This window comes from Rhynchophorus ferrugineus, unplaced genomic scaffold, assembly GCF_030347505.1.
Source record: "Rhynchophorus ferrugineus isolate W39M unplaced genomic scaffold, kcgeb_rfMv2 rfM2, whole genome shotgun sequence".
NCBI lineage: Eukaryota > Metazoa > Arthropoda > Insecta > Coleoptera > Curculionidae > Rhynchophorus > Rhynchophorus ferrugineus.
In genome coordinates this window covers 65637195-65655774 of record NW_027472581.1, presented here as the reverse complement: position 1 = coordinate 65655774, position 18580 = coordinate 65637195, and the positions used below count along the sequence as shown (strand labels likewise).

General features: G+C 30.2%; 1 protein-coding gene across 2 annotated transcripts in view; it reads left to right on the top strand.

The window, feature by feature from the left end:
- The first annotated feature begins 278 nt into the window (after nucleotides 1–278).
- Kr (Kruppel) overlaps nucleotides 279–18580 on the top strand; it is a 114784-nt gene continuing 96482 nt past the window's right edge. For both annotated transcript variants that reach the window (XM_076394370.1, XM_076394371.1), the window contains exon 1: nucleotides 279–412. The gene's annotated coding sequence lies outside the window, so the exon portion shown is untranslated. The remainder of the gene's footprint in view (nucleotides 413–18580) is intronic.

Below are 18580 nucleotides of genomic sequence, written 5' to 3'. Positions count from 1 at the left end.
TCAATTTAGCTCTGTAACAAGGAACATGCTTACTTTCGTTTCATTAAATATAAATATAATATAATACTGCTTTGTATAAATAAAATGGATAGTGCATGGGGACTTCATGAAAGTATGAAAACATCGATACAATGAATAACACTATACAAGAACGAATACTAAGTATATCAATAGGAATTTTATGTTTTAGGCTGCGGATGTTCTTTTTTATTGGTTTTGTTTGTATATTATCAATTTCTGATATGATAATATCTAAGCAAATACCATTAAATCTTTACTATTTTATTGTTGTGTTTTGAGAAAGTTTTAAGAAAGACGTCGTTGTTTTAATAATATAGTGGTCAAGATGATGTGACAGTTCTATTATTGTGACAGTCACGAGCTCCAATATTGCTTAAATCATCGTACATTGGCAAGTTTTATCTGTATTTTACTAAGTCAATAAGTTAAGTTATGTTTGTGATAGTATATGGCAAAAGTATAACATAAGATGAGGCTAGGAAAGACCGGATGTTGTCTAATTTGGTTATTAGCTGGTCGGTAATTTAATTTCTGAAACGGTGCATCGAAATTTATGTTAAGCAGTAGGTCCAACTTAGTTAAAGAGTAATTGGTATAGAAAGGATTCTGAAAAATAATGTAAAATATGCACATATATATGCACATATATATAATGCACAATAACAGCAAAATGGCTTTATTCAAATTCTCTTTTTCTCTCAAATGCTGTCGAAATAAATCGCGTATTTAGATTGAAATGATTTATTCTTCGACCATTACGTGTCATTGCGATTACCGTTTGATAAGTAAAGAACAGTGATGATAGCCTTAGAAAATATGTAACTTATTAATTTTTATTATTTTAATTGGTCTTTATTTGGGACATTTCTAACTCTATTGACAGTCCAGTAGTGAAGAAACAATAACAACAAAATGTCTATATTTAAAACATATGCGTTGAAATTAAATTTAAAAAAATATATAGCTTATAAATATAATTATTATACTTTGAAATGAGATTTGACAGGAGAAATAAACTTAGATTAGCTCTTATCTATGTTGACCGTAATATAGTAATGTAAGGACTATCGTACAATAGTCTTCTCAATAGTACAATGTCCTTCGAAATGAAACATGTATTTAGGATTTATTCCTCGACCATTGCGTGTCATTGCGATTATCGTTTGATAAGTAAAGAACAGTGATGATAGCCTTAGAAAATATGTAACTAATTAATTTAATTTTTATGGTTTTAATTGATCAGTATTTGGGACATTTATGATATTATGATACTATTGGTAGTCCAGCGGTGAAGATGACGGTACAATTCTATTGTTGTGATAGTTACGAGTTCAAATATTGCTTGTCATTCGACAAATTTATGTTCAAAGACATTCCATAGAAATTCATGTTAAGCGGAGGTCTAGTCTGGATAAACTCTAGTTAGTAAATTGACGAATTTTTTTATCTCTAAATAATTCACTGTTTTAATTGTTAGCTTAAGATTTAATATTTGTTATAAAACCATACTTTGGAATGAGATTTGATAAAAGCAACAAAATTAGATTTGTTGTTATCTATGTTGACCATTGGATTGCCGTTTGATAGTAATGTCTGTCGAAATAAAACATGTATTTAGGCTGAAAGGATTTATTCCTCGACCATTACGTATCATTGGGATTACCGTTTGATAAGTAAAGGACAGTGATGATAGCCTTAGAAAATGTGTTATTTAAGCCGCAGTGATAAATAGTCGCGGAATCAACGTCGAAAAACTTTCGACTGACCAACAATTCCAGCGATCGCAAATATTGATATTCGACGACGGAAAAAAAGCCTCATTAATCAAGAGGACTATCGACTATCGGATCCACGACAGTGAAACCACCCCGCTGCAACTCGCACACCATTGGTCACTATGCGAAGGGGGAAAAAGGAAACAACCCCATGTCCACGGGGATTGACCCTTACGGCGTCGCCGTGATGCTTTCGCTCTATTACCAGTTTTTTTTTGTTACAAAAATTAACCGATGCTTTTGCAATAAGTTGGAAGGGAACGCGATCAAAGGGGACGCCGGCTTATGTAAAGAGGGAAGGAACAAACATGGTGGTTGATAAAAAAGGATGGCGGAGCAAGGACGAATCAAAGGCAATTTCGAATATTTTACGAATATTATAATGGACCCACACGGAATCGTCTGAAAAAAGACCATATGCACATAATGGTCAACGATATGGGGAACAATAAACCGAGAGAGTATTGTTGCGTTATTTCTTCTATTGCTGGAAATAATTGAAGTTCTTTTGTTCGGATCGCGTTAGCCTACATGAACCAAAGTTGAACCAATTGATATTAAATAACAGTTTTTTTTGTGATGCAAACTAGAGTTCATAAACTTTATTATTTCATATTAGTGTCGGTGACAAATCCAAATGATATATGGCGATCGTTTTATCCAACCCGTATGAAATGCAGAAACAATATAAATAAATCGTAAAACTATTTATTAACTCAACACAACTCATTGATATTTTTTACAATTGCTTGTTACGAATCCGCTTTTTCCCATGTTACCGGATCAATTAATCCAATACATTTTAAAAGAATATTAAATTTATCTATTATATTTAAGGTTCTCTTTTGACCAAATAGGCTTCGCACCATGATCTTCATGAACATTAAGTCTATCGACTGCTGAGTAAACATTTTGGAAACCATTCTAGAAAATATACGTTCTCATCCAACATGGCACTTCAAATATTCTTCAAAAAGTCTCAGTTGGAGATTAGCCCAGCTGTTTTGATGTAGGAAAACCTTAGTCTCCTATTTTTAAGACCGTTTTGATTATCTGGATTCATTTTATTTTCGGAGCTGTTCGCTGCGTTCTCCATAGAAAACATCGATGGACAAACCATTATAACCTGCGTCTCTGAACTTGTTCCTCAATTTTGAAATGTGATTGTTTGGATCTTAAATGAATTACTTAATTTCTCACACAGTCTCCGAGAGCTAAGCTTACGGAGATCAGATTGTAACAGTGTCTATGTCTCGGAAAAATAAGTGTTCAAAAGAGATTCCTATTCCACATAAATCAAATTATAGAAGCAAGAGTTGCGGCAGATTGGTCGGTTTGGGTCACTACTTTAGCGACTTCAGTCCCACCATCTCTATCAGCGAATATAGGGCTATCATGTACTATTATTTTGAAAAACAGTAGAGAAGCGATATCTTCTTGACGAACACCGGCTCTGTTTTGAAACCAATTTAATAATTTTTACAGGAATATGTTCAGCTTCTAAAGTTGCCCATAGTGAGGGCCGATGTACGCAGTCGAGAGCAGAGCGAATATGAATAAAAACGCCAATCCCGCATTTTAAACATCTAATACGTTCCTCATTCATACGTATAATGGCATATAATCTTATTTACACAACCGCGATTGGGTCTAAATCACGTCTGCTTTTCTCTACTTGTCTCCTCGTAAGCTCTTTTGTATGATCTTCATAAACTTCTTCCCGACAATTAACACCACCTATACCACAATAACTTCTACAGTGTTTACTATCACATTTTCTTAGTATAAGAACAATAATCGCTTTCTTCCAAGTTGACGGTACTCTATTCGCTCACAAATTTGTGTGAGCAGCACCTGAAACAATTGACCCTAGATCACTCCACCTACCTTGATCATTTCTGTTATGACTTGGTCGACTCCAGGGTTTTATTGACGTTCGCAATCCTCCATTATTGGCTATACATCAGGAAATATTTAAACTATAATTAAAATAGAAATAATTTTTCTATCAATAAACATCTAAAAACATTAACATCTCAAATAGGTTCTAACAAAGCGAATTAAAATTAATTTATGTGGTGGGTTTAAGTTGCTTTAAGTTGATAAATGGTTTGAATGGTAACTTTTAATTATGTCTGCAAATGTATTAACTAAATGACCTTTACTTTATTTGTCCGTGGAATATTAGAGCGAAGCAATTTTATTGGAACCAGATGTATGGCCCTTGAGATTAAACTAAATTTTTGGTAAAGCCATTGTTAAGAAGAGAAAAGTCACCACCATATATTAAATTAGGTATGATAAAATAGTTCATCAAGTTGCCCAAGGAAGGAAAATACTTTTAAAACATTTGCCAGCTAGGCACGGAAAAGTGAAAATGTGGAACTTCACAAAACAGACAACTTTAGGAGTAAATTTAATACTAAAGTTAAAATTTCTCCATAGAATAAATTTCCTGGTAATATGGGAAATTATAGCGAAGAATGGAAAAAGAGCTTCCGTTAGGATCAAAAGGGGGTAGAAGGGAGTCATCAGGTAGATGGGACTGTCACTTAATGGAGGATTATTACTGATCTTTAAAAAAAATTTAAATTATCCTCTCTTTCAATTTCTAAATACATTAATTGAAAACTGTTCATAGTTTTGGACTGTGGCCGTAGGATTATTATATAAAAAACATTTATAACAAGGGAAATAAATCTTTGTTGACTAGTATAATATTTAGAACAATATTGAAGCAATAATTTCCATATATTAATTAATTAATTTCCATATCCTAATTATATAGATGATTAGTTTCAATATGTTAATACTTAAAATTATTTTATACAAATTTTAATTCTGTAAAAAAGTAATTAAATATTAAAAAACTAAAAAAATATATTCTTGCTATGGAATATATTTTACTTTATTACCGAGTACATATCTACAGTATAAGCTTTAGTCATCCCACACGTGCATACCTAAAAATTTTATACCCGAAATGTTCAATCGTCGAAAAAAGAAAAATATCTCGCTCAGCTAGTCAATTTCCAACGGTCCAATTTTATATAACCCTGGATTAAACAGATGAATAGAAGAATAATTGTGTAACCCGAACACAAAAGTGTTTTTGAATAGATATCCGTAGATCACCGAAAAAGGTTAGACTTGCAAATCTATCCCCTTCTTTCAGGTACGCATACATGGCCATTCTCCTACCATAATATTTCGTTTCTTGGTTGAAGCAGGTAAATTGAACTCGTATGCATCCGTCCTCGTTAATCGTTGTGGTCTTCTGACGAGAGACGAAGACGGAGGATGTGATGGTGAATATGGAAACGCATTTATTGTTGTTCTGAGCTACAATTACGTGGGAATTGAGACTATTAGGGAAATGGATTCTTAGGCCAATACATTAAATCAAAGAACAATAGTGCTCTTGAATATATCTTCCCTTTTAGAGACTACATACTTAATATACTTAATATAAATAAATAAATAAATATAAATATATATATATATATATATATATATATTTAATGAAATTAATAATAAAAATAATTAAATTAAATAAATAATTAACTTTTTTATCTCGTTTATCTAATAGCCATTTAATAAGATAAGTATTTAATAAGAATAAGATGTTTGATGCATTATTTTATTTTATGCTTTACCGATTTATTAAACAGTACTATAAAACAAAATTTACTATACAAAACGCATAAAAACGCGTAACGTCTAACGCATACAAAGCGATATATTTAATGGGTGTTAATAGTAATTACGATAGAGTTCTTCAGTTTTACAAAAGTAAAGTTCTAGTTAGCTGTAGTGTTGTTAGCTCATATTAAATATCTTATGGTGACGTAAGACCGGATGTGTCCTGGAATGGTCTCCAAGTTGGTCACTATTCAGAATATCGGTATTCTTAATGTCGAGGACCGTGGTTCTGAGCCCACGTTAAGCTGTATGTTAAATCTAGTCTAGATAAACTCTCGTTAGTAAAAAGGATAAACTAAACTAAAATATAACAGTTTTTTATAATAATCAATAAACATGCATTTCATTCACTTAATTCTTCTAAGATAGTTTATTTGCGAGCCTTGTTCTTTCTTGCAATGTAAAATTTACCGATTTATTTTATACAAAAAACCAATACCAGAAACAATACCGATTCGTTTTTATGGCGTCCAGCAATCTTTCAGCGTTTTTTATTCGGACTAGTGTGCAAACTGTCATAGCCTTGTAGTTGTTTTTGGAAAACTGGGAACTTTTTCAACCACCATATAGTTGCAGTATGGAAGCGTTTATCGCTGAATTGCTGAATAGTGCTTTTGACATTACCTTATACTGGACAAGATATTAATATAACAAGAACTTTCACTCAGTAAACTGGTGTGATGAAAATTCTGCTGAAAGTTGTGAACAATGTGTTTTTTGAAAAGGTAGTAATTTTAAGTAGTTTTTATTTATTTCAAGCAATCTTGACCATTGTGACCACTTCATAGGCTTGCAGTTTCCGATATTATTGTTTGCTCTTATTCATCAGCTAATAAATAGAACCTGTTATGTCTTGAAACAGAATTATCTGAAGAATGAAGTTTTAAGACATAAAAGTCATTGTTATTAATTTCTTTATGATCTAAATCATAAAGAGATCAGAATCAGTGATGTCAGTCAAGAATATGCAAAAGAGTTAAATCAAGAAAAAAAATGTAAAGAGACACGCGGGCTCCTTGCTTGCTGTGATATTATTGCGTTTTCTACTGAAAATACTATCATAGTATGATTTTAATATTACTTTTTTACATTATCTACTAAAATCTAAAAAGTGTAAAATCTGATATAAATGGTTGGAGAAAATATAAATTATTTTACAGATTTGTTATTACATCGTACATTAGAGATGTTTAGTATAATTTTAATATTACTACTATTATTATTACTACTAATATTATTATTACTATTGTTCTGTTGTACTTGGATTAATATACATGACTTTTATGTAAGTTTATTACGAAAGTTTTTCTCAAATTAAAATTATTTTAATCTATTTAAACTAAAGATAAGATTAAACACTTATACACCATATGACTTCATTTCGTTTGGCGCGCTTCAATCTCTGAGTTCCTATGTAGGGTTCAATAATTGTGTTGTTTCTATGTGGTTGTGATTTAGTAACCAATAAGGTTACTAAATCACATGTTTTAAGACATTACCTTGTGTTTTAAGACGAAATTTGTTTGGCCTCTTTGGATTAGTACTTGATTTAATGTTTTAGTACAACTTTATAATAGACTGATAAACCAATTTTCTTCGATTTTAGGTCAAATTCGGAGTATCTTCCAACCAAACTGTACAGCTCTTTGATTTTGAGCTCGACCTGTTTTTTGTCTAACGTGATTACTGAAAAGCGATACTTCTCTTTAAAGGCGTTTTCATACGTTCAAACATAGATTAAAAAAACTGTTTTTACAGAAAGCTGCATATTTCGACTTCATATTTATCACCGCTTAATATGGCCAAATTAAATCCATCTACTGAGGGTTATTGTCTATCTAGAGAACTGTTTATTATTTTAGGGAAAACAAAAAAGTCTGTTTGTGTATTGCATTACAGTATGTATTTCTATAACTTTAAATATTGTTTTTCTTTAAATTAACGTAAATAAAAAATAATTCGGGTTTTCAAAATAAGGTGTAAGTATAATTATGCTTAACCAATGAGACGTCAGGAATTGAGAAACCACAGTTATATCAGTCTCTAATTTTAGAAACATTATTACCAAGAAGTTCAGAAAAATGATCTTCCAGCATCCATTAATTACCTTTCAGTTACTATCTAATAATCCTTACTGATTTAATTTAGTGATTCCAATTCGAAATATTATGTAAATCCATTTGAGTATCTTTATGTATTGAGTACCTAACATGTGCATTCATAGCAACATGCAAAATGAAAATAAAATAGGTAGGTTTAGTTGTACAATAACTCTACAAAGTGGACAAACCGTTTATATTAAAAAAAATTATTAGTATTAAAATGATTCAAAAAGTGTTCTTTTTGTAATTAATTTACAAAATTATCTAATATGAAATAAGAAACCGACTAATATCGACGAAGGTTATTCCTAGAAGACCCAAATTAGAGAATGGAATCATTTTTCACTTTCGGTTGTTTGAAGTAGTAGTGGGTGAACCAACAATGGCCACTTCTCCAGTGAGCTTTTTGCATCGCATAATGATTCGAATTTCGAAAAAGTATCGTATCCACTCGCGTGAAATCAGGACCATTGTCAGAGAAAGGAACAAAGATGCCGATATCAAATTATGTGTTTTTTTCCTTTTTGGAAAGATGGGTAGAGGTACGTTGACCTGAACGATTTGTGCAAATATGGGCCTTTTTCGATTTCTTGGACGCATTATTGATGGATTGCACATGTTCGGGTCCTTATGGTATCTTTTTTATATATATATACATATATACCGCGTTTCCATCTATTTTGGGTAAGAATTTGTGTTGTTCGGGCTTGCGGGTGGGGTGACGTGGAGCTTCCGCATTTTTTGCGGTCACCTGGCGATTGAGAGGGAATATTCAGTTTTTCGGTTTAATATTTCACTTTTAGTTTTCGAAAAATAAATACAGGATCCGGTTTTTGAAGACGTTTCTCCGTTTTTTTTCAGTTCGGTTCTATTGAAACAGTTGCTTTCGATTTTCATACAAGTTTTTTTGGTTAACATCATAAAGATTCACTGTCATCATTTTTAAGGGGATGTATTTATAATTTCAAATCGTTATAGATATATTAACTAGTTTTTTCCAACCTACTAGTTTATAATTATGTGGACTAATGTTTAGGTAAAATATTAGAATGTATGGGAAGGTTTAAGTAAGATATAATATCGGACAAATAATTATTTAGATACAATTTTGATTTTTGTTTGGTTTTTTATCCGGCCAACCCTATTAAAATTAATTTATTGGAAAATTCTGAAATAATAATTTATTATCTTTGTTATTCTGATTTCGCAATCAATCCCGAGGGCAAAAAGCTTTTATTTTGGTTAACTTTTTATACAGGTTAATATTATTTTACCTAACTAATTAGTTAAACTAATTAAGAAACTAACATTTTTAGATTATTTAAGTTAATGCCATTAGTGAAATAAACATCATAGACACATATTATACACATAAAAAATGTGACGAAGTATTTGTAATTGATTATATTTTTTAAAATGTCTTTCTGTTGCAAATGGTGCAAATGTGATTGTGTTGTATATTTTAGTACACAATATAGATTTTATTTTTGTTTTAATGAAGTTAAAAGGATTTTTTGGATCTGAACACGAAAATAATTTGTGACGCTAGAATTTGATTTTATGTTTTAGTATATTATTTAACATATTTATAAGTAATATAAGTTTTTACGTTCTCGAGAAAATAAATGTAATATTTTTATATTTATTGCTTTGGTAAGTTTCATACATCAGGCAAATGAAGGAAGGAATAACTTCATGAAAGTAAATCTTTGATAATGTAAATATTAATAATTAAAATAATGTAATAAATAATAATTCTTTATTCTTCTAATATAATTAGATTAATAACTGTAATTAAAAAATATCTATATATCTCTATTTTTATAGATTTTGTTCTTTAAGCAGTAAATTTATATTCCTATACTTTGACTGATTTTCTTGTAATATAATTTAACTAATTATATTTACTACTATGTTATTATGTCTTAACTTCTTATCTTATTTGTTTCTTAAAACTGTACTTCTTGTATAACATTCATCTGTGTAGGTTGAAGTCCATTTAATAATTGTTAATATTAAAATCAGTATTGATGATTACCCAAGAAAAACTTACATATATGATTTACTATTATTTTATACAATATATTCTTGTTACCATTATATATTTTGAATTACTATTAGGGTGAATTTATTTTGTTTTTTTTTATGAAAATGCTATTTGTGAAGTACTGGAAATAAATTAAATGAAACAGTTAATATTTTCAGCCATTGATCAGTCATTTGGAGGTAAAACTTATTCAATAAATTGCCGATTATATTCTACCATAAAAATCATTTGTTGGTCTTGTTATTCTGCTTTGCACTGCTTGGTTGAAACCCCATAGGATGTGTCAATGGCGTTTTATAATTTCTGGACGTAACTCGATAAAGGAGTCAAGAGCTAGAGGTCTCGGTATACTGTTGCATATTCTTAGTGGTAATTAGTAATACGTTAGCACGCATTTAACTCAGCATTATGTCGAACTGAAAGCTTTTTTAATTTAAACGTTGAAACCCCAGTTGCCAATATATTTCTTTTTTTTGATATATATGATATGATATGATATGAAAGGCAAATATTTTATTTGGTAGTGGTAGTTTGTTTCTATTGAATTTGTTTGATTTTTATACAAATAGGAATAGTGCTCTGAATTTGCCATAACATTTCTCAATGTCTAGCTGGATTTGATCTGATTATCTTAGTCGTTGATCGATATCGAATTAAGAGAAACTAATATTTTCATTTTGCATATATTATATAATTTTAGAACTTTATTTTGCTATTTCTTGATGAAAGTGTGATCAAATTTGATCAAACAACGATTTAGAAGAGTCCAGATGAATCTGACTAAATGTGAACGCATCTGATAAAATTCCCTTAAAAATGTGGGTGGAATGGTTGGGAAAAGAAAATGGGCTTTATTTGGCAGTACTATTATAATATTTAACACAAAAAGATATATCAAGTACTATATGTTACAACACTTTTTAGGAATGTAAATTTGTGATATATTATAGGAAGATTTTAGAAACGGCTGAAAATAATATTGTTTACTATATTCTATCGTTATTTTAAAGGAACACTTAGTTTGAATTAAACACTTCTTTTGCAAACTATATTTGATCGTGCTGAAGTTGCCCTAAGTTGTATAATAGATTTCAGAAGAAAAGTTTGATAAATAGTTATATGTAATACTTATACTTCTAAAAAGCAATGGAAATATGCGGAATCATCTAGTCTCAATATTGTAAATTGTTTTCGTATTAAAATTTAGATCAAATGGCGTATTTAGTATATCAACTTCACTCGATAAATCAATCGAATTGAAAAGATCTTTTCATCTTAAAAAAGAATCGGAAATCTGTTGGGGCGTCGAGACATCACGATTGGCACATTAACACGTAACAGATGACAGAACGCTGCACTTTTCTGACGTAATTGGCTTTTGAAAACGGCTTTTAGTTAAATCGGATTTGTCGAAATCTCCACAACTCGCTTTTTCGATAGCTTTCGCGTCGCGTATATGTTTCAATTTAAGTTTTTTTAACAGATGTGTCAGGTTCACACCACTAAAAGTATCAAACATTTTTCTGCAATGTTATTGAAGCAAAAAACTTATAGTGTCGACCATAAATGTCGAAACTTTCAAATAATTACTAACTAATATTAATTTGTGTTTGGAATCATTGTTAAATTTTAGTCTTAGTTCACGTGAATTGAAATTATGAACCAGTAGTACATTTCGATTTAAATTGATTTTGAATTGATTTTTAATTGACTAAATTGATGTAATTCATTTTTCCCCGTTTATGATTTACATGAGACAAGATTTTCTGGTTTTAATTGTAATATTATATAAATTTCATTTAATAATGGAAATAATAGCAAACTGTATTAAATTATGTTATAATAGAACAGAAAATAAAACACTGACATTTTACTGGTTGGAGTCGGGACTGTGGTAGGATGACTAAGGAGTGGTAGGAACGTTTTGTTGATGCTGGAAGTTCCTTTTATGAACTTTTCGGTAAATGAGTTTATGAATTCAGAATTTAATGGCACCAGCTTTTCTCTAGTTATTTGTTTCATTCTGACATTCCGTGGGACATTCAGAGAGATCATTAACATCTTATTTAGGAATAGTTGCAATTTTTGCAATCTTAGTAGGTTTGAGAAATCGAGATCATGCTTGCGAACCATATAGAGAATGTTGAAAAACATATAGCCTGACATATAAGGATTTCAATCGAGACTTTACTTTGTAGTAGTTGTAGTTTACTTGATCTACACAGGAGAGAGAATACTAATATTAAATAATCACTAAATAAATTTAAGTTTTATTTTTTTAGTTGTTTATTTGCAATTGAATTAATTATGTTTATTTTTATGATTTTGGACATACATCTATATAAAATACAAATTATTATATTAGCAATAATTTTATATACAATTTAATATTTTATGGCTCCTCAATATTTGCTAATTTTTGTGAACGATATCACAATAAACGTTAACCAACTAAAACTTAAATCACATAACTACTCGTCTATTATAATATATTATCGTTAATTATTCCTATTCAAATTTCAAATGTGTCATAATTAACTTTGAAAAACCAATTTTGTATATCTTTTGGCTTTCAGCTTCATTTTTATCACTTTTAACAAAGATTAATTTTTAATAAGAAATACTTAAATTTTTGATGATTAACTTAACTTTTGGCAATGATTGTTAACTTGATAATTTTATAATTACTTGTCGTACGGAACTATAATTTCTCCTTATATTTTTGCATAAAAGGATTTGTATTTATTTAATTGTTCAATCAACTAATCAACTAACAATAATAATAAATTAATCAACACTTATATAGAGAGACTAATCATTGATTTAAACAAATCTGCTACTGAAACTCAGTAAACGATTTTAGAAATTTATAATGTAATGTTGCTTCGTCATTTACCAATTATACTAACTGGATTTCGTTTCAACGACAAAAAACCATTTTTGTTCACTGACAATGAACGTTCCGAAGTTTGTTTTGTTTCAAAATTGTTTGAAAGTACTTAATTGCAAGACATATTGGCCGAAAACTAAGTTCAAATCTCTCAAAGAATATTCAGACATCTCAGCAGTCGAAGTGATTATGTCGTGTGAGGATTAACTCTTTCTAGACGTTCACATGCGATGGTTCTGTTTCAACATCGTATTTTTAGTACATGCCGGCATGAATAGTTTTCTTAAGCGTTTTGTAACTGGTGATGACAAATATATATATATATATATATATATATATATATATATATATATATATATATATATACATATATACTACGATGATCGCAATTGCAAAGTCAGGAGAGCCATATTACGTATATAGGAAAATTGAGTGAGCACGTGCTGACTATTAATAGAAACTAACGTGGTTATTTATGATATATTCAAGTGTTTGACAATTTACTGTTGATTACCACTTATTCAGATCGATGTAACATGGTTTGGATGATACTTGCCTTTGAAATTATCAGAAGATGTGAAAACAGATCGATGATTGGATCGTTGTCAAACCAACATCGTTCTTTGGATACGGTATCACAATGTTGTCAGAATTATAGAAAAATGTTATGGAATATTGTGGAAAATATTTTAATATTAATATTTAATGGATCAGTTTTTTTCAATAAATACCTCTTAAAGGGTAAAAAATGCTCAGAATACATGCAAGAAAGCTCCTAATATTTGAAACTGATATTGTAATTTATATACGTACTTAACATATAAAGTTAATTAAAGAATTTAGCAAAGCCAATATAACATATTTTTTGTCTATATTATTCGCTTTTTTCTTTATTAAGATAAGAGTAATTGCGCAAGAGAAAATATGTAAAAAAATACTTACCTAAGTTTGAAACGGGCACAGATGTTATTTAAGTACCTATCCTATTTGATATACGCCCTTTAGTTACCGAGAATTACGTTTTAACCCTAGAAAGACTGAAGCGTCGAAGAAAGAGCTTAGGTTGACACTAGGAAAAAATACGGTCGATCGTATTTCATCTCGAAGCCAATCTTTAATCTTTTTTTACCAGCGACGATGATCTTATCTGGTCAATCGGTCCTTCTAGAAAATCTGCAAGTATTATACAACTTAATCTTTAGGACAGCTTCAGCACGATAAAAAGCAGTTTGCGAAAGGTTTAACATATTTTCACAACAGATATATCATGTTGGTGAGGGTTTAACAATATGTTGTTAAACAAATTTTGAATACAAAATAGTGTTTATTTTAACCAATAATTTAACTTTCTTTTTAATCGTTTGTAAGATCTTTCAATAATATATTGCGTATAATCACGAATACAAAATATTGCTAAAAAATTTCAAAAATTTAATACAAAATATTTGATATATCTTTTGGTATTCAGTATTAATTTCTCCTCAACAGGCATATTTTCTATTCCTCATACCCTTTTTTTAATAAGTAAATATCAAGACTATATTTTTAAAGGAAAATCTAATTGACCTAAAGTAATAAGATAATGTCAGATTTAGTTAGATTCATAAAAGAAGACAGAGTGATTGTAATGACACATAATGGATAATTATATTTTAAAACAGATAATAGTAAGAAATATCAGAGCCATAAATATTTCGATTTAATTAAGTTAAAGAATAAGTAATACTTTTTAAGTTTTTAAAATAGATTTGTATGTATGTTCCTTTTTTAATTGAAGTGTTATATGATGATTCATAAGTTAATATATTAATGTAAAAGTAAATTAGAGCTAAGCTTTTGTATTTAAAGGATTAAATGTTATTATTAAAATACCTGTGCTGATAGTCAGTTATAAACTGCCTTACTTGGGTTTGAGGTTAAATTTATGTATTTGAGATTAATGTTGGTAAGGTTTATAATCGCGTGTTTATTTAAAGAAGAAAATACTCAACCAACATAAATAATCAGGCAGCTAAAACCACGAAAATTGACGTGGTTAAAATAGAAAGAAGAGAGTATATTTATATAAAACAAGCCTATACAAATAAAGAATATTATGTTTAAAGATAATTAAATATCTTAACTATTTTTGTTTATTTATTACAGTATTATTTTATTTTCATGTGGAATGTTGCAAATTATTCTGAATTAACATTTAAATCTAGATAATAAGCAATGTCTTTATAATATTTATATTATATTATTATTTTATTTTATAAACTAAAGGTTCATATTCATTAATAGTGTATAAATATGCTTTATTGATGTTATATTTGATAGTTGCTTTTTGACCAACTAGAGTTTGACTGGATTAAGCCGAATGAGCAAAGTACATATCAGAAGTTATACATTCGGACCCAGCTTAATTATGGGCTGTTCACTTGTTACATAAATAAATTTTACTCCTCCTTTACACCCATCTGTATATGGAAATATATAAATTGGTTGAGGTTGAGAATTGTAGATATATATCTATACTTTAAAACACTGTTTGCGAAGTTACTTTTTAAAATGTTTTGACAATAATCATTCCATTGAGATCTTTATAATATATTGATCAGTCCTGGTGTTTAACGGCCGCTCATCAAATTGATCAATCTTATTTGGCCTTGATGTGGCACATAACTTCTCCATGTCGTCTTGGATATCCGCTTAAGGACTGATTTTCTCAAATTTGGAAACAAATCCAAGGAGAGCTTTCATGAAGTTGGAATTTACTGAATATAATTGTCCATTTAATCTACCTTGAATAGATGGATAATAGAAATCGTATGAAATCAATTTATAACCTTACGTAAGAACCCCCTAGCTTTTAATAAGAAAACCAAGAAATGTTGATATTAATAGCCCTTTAATGGCGTGAATTATTTGTCTCTTATCCAAATTTACAATATCGTTTATATAAAATCACAAGCAATTTATATTTATTTTCGAAAGTAGAGTCGAACATCATATAGTTTATTCAAAGTAACAGTGAACTAACGTCATCATGGTGTAGGATATATTGCCTACACCAGATTATACAATCGTTTTGAAATCAAGCACTGTTTTTCTTTCTAATTTTATACTACTTCTGTAAGTGCATACTAATGTATTAAGCCCATACTCGCCTTGATTGTCTATTAATGCATGTTAATATTATTTTGTAAATTAAGATTGTACTAAACCTATCTAATGTAAGATGTATTTAATTAGTTAAGAAGAGATATACTGTATGGAGATATAACCGAATCAGCCTATAATATTCGCCTGATTATCAAATGTCTGCAAAATTCTTCAATACGTTAATTTTAATAATTTGAGGTTGTAAACAAGCAAACATTTTTGTTGTGGTGGTGTGGAAAAGGGTTCAATGTAAAAAAATAAAAAAATTATAGTCGACAAACTATTGTGGCTGTATAATTAACTGTACTTTAAGCTCTGCTATATTATATGCGTTAAATGTACTGTTCTGTTAGATTAAAGTATATTTGATAACATTACCTTTGTTTCATTACTCGTACATGTTAAAGTCAAAATTAACTGAAACTCAGAGTTGATACGGAAACATTGCGGCGTTTTGACGTCATAATTTTAGATGATGTGAGTTCGCTGTTTTGTTGAACGGACCATATATTATTAATATAAAAAATCCTATTAAGATAAAAAGCGTGCTTTTCAATAAAGTTTCTCATAGGGGACTCATATATAAACTCCATTAAATGTTATTGAAGCGGAACGTTGAACTCTTAAATTACTACTAATCTACTCAGCCAGGATGTTTAGAATTGAAAAAGAAGAAGCTTATTCAACAATGAAATAAACAGAAGTACCCCAAGGCAGTGCTTTGAGCCCTGTTCTTTACTTACCTTATACATATGACATACAACAAATGAAAATTGTTGTTATCGTTACATTTGCTGATGACACTGCGATACTATTGAGGGTATATATAATCATTTCATTGCCGAAATCTACATCGAAAAGCTTAAATTGAAAAACTTACGGTACATATTTACCAGATATCTTGATCTCTCATTTTTAAATCGATGTGTTTCATCTAACCATGTGTTTCAGTTCAGTTCAAACAGTATTTTACAATATTAAGTAAAATTAAGTCTATTGGTAGATAGTAGGACTTTGCCTGGATGTTTCCAATAAGATGGGAAAAATAGCGACTAACGATGGACAATATTTTAAATAAAACTATAGTTCGGTTCTTTCGCAATAAGAGCCAAAATGTTGGCAAGAAAGCACTGATTCGTCCACTCTTTTTATACACAACTAGCTGACCCGACAGACTTCGTCCTGTCAAAAAGATTTGTAATGTGGCAGTTTTTGTGCCTACGTATTTTAAAAAATTCTCCTGAACAGAACCATCACCCTGGTGATAGGGCGTTGTGAATAAAAAATAATTAAATAAAACATATATAAGGATTGAAAAGTAAGTAATCGCTTTATTGTTAATCATGTGAATCATAATTATTATTATTATTATTATCATTATATTGCTTTGTGGTATACGATGTTTTTTGTTTGATTACCTGGCGCATAGATAAACAAATCTGATGGTTTTCCAACACGGGAACAGGCAACATACAATTGACCATGTGAGAAACATGGGTTTTCTAGATTAATACCACAAACACTTAATGATTGCCCCTGGGACTTGTTTATAGTCATAGTAAAAGCAAGCCGTCAACATGTCTATAGGAAATTTGCCATTACCAATGTCAATGAGTTGTTTAGAAAATATGTTTCCATATTGGTCATTTTGCAACTCGACACGCATATTCTTGCTTAAATGAAGTACTTTAACATGTTTCCACAAATTGGAGGACTTTAGACATGCATTGAGTTCATCAGCTGGCGTTGATCGTGGAATCACTGGCAATGTTTGACGAAAATCTCCTGCTAATAAAATCATTGCACCACCAAATCGGTTATTATTGCTACGTAGATCTTTTAAGGTTCTGTCTAAAGCCTCCAAAGATTTTTTATGTGCCATCGTGCATTCATCCCAAACAATCAATTTACATTGCGGCAAAACCTTTGCCATTGCAGAGTTCTTCGAAACGTTGCAGGTTGGAGTTTCATTGCTTTGTATATTTAATGGCAATTTTAGTGCTGAATGGGCTGTTCGACCACCTTCAAGCAAAGTTGCTGCGATTCCCGACGAAGCGAGTGCAAGTGCAATTTTATTTTGTGAGCGAATTGTTGCTAATATTAATGAAATAAAAAAAGTTTTTCCTGTACCACCAGGTGCATCTAAGAAATAAATCCCTCCAGTTTCATCATTTGTTACTTTCATAAGAGTTTCAAATACATACTTCTGTTGTTCATTTAACAGTGGAAGATTTGTTTGAATTTATTCTTTCAAAGCGTTGAGATCATACAGTCTTTCTCGATGCAACTCTTGGTTAAAAGCGTCATGCATTGGACGATTGGGCGCGGTCAGGCCTAATTGAATTAATAGTTTGTTTGACATTATCAAGCACATGTCCTCAATTGAAATCAATGCTTCATTGTAAATTTCTTCACTGATTTGTATATTTGGATTTCCCATTCTATTCCGTATTTGATACAAAATATCATCACACATATAATCTTTGTACTTCATCCACAAATCAATTGGGTTTGATGGGAAGCATGTAGATATGATTATAGAAAACAATGTTCGTATTTGATGAGTGTGTGATGATATTACAGCATCATTGAGAGTTTGATCCCAATGAGCGTCATTTTCAAGCAATTGCAAACGTTGACAGGCTTCTCTGTAGGATCCACACAATTCACCATCAACAGTTCGTAACTGTTGGAATGATGTTGGGCCACGTACATTGACTAATAGCAGTCGTAAATAAAAACATTCATCATTGCTTGGATGTACTGAATAAATCCGGCCAATCGCATCGGTGGAATATACATCTGTATATCCTGGAACTGGTTTTCCTTGTTTCCGTCGTATAAATCTCCTTGAGGATTGATTCCAGGTATAATATTTTGGCATTTCAGAATATAGCAA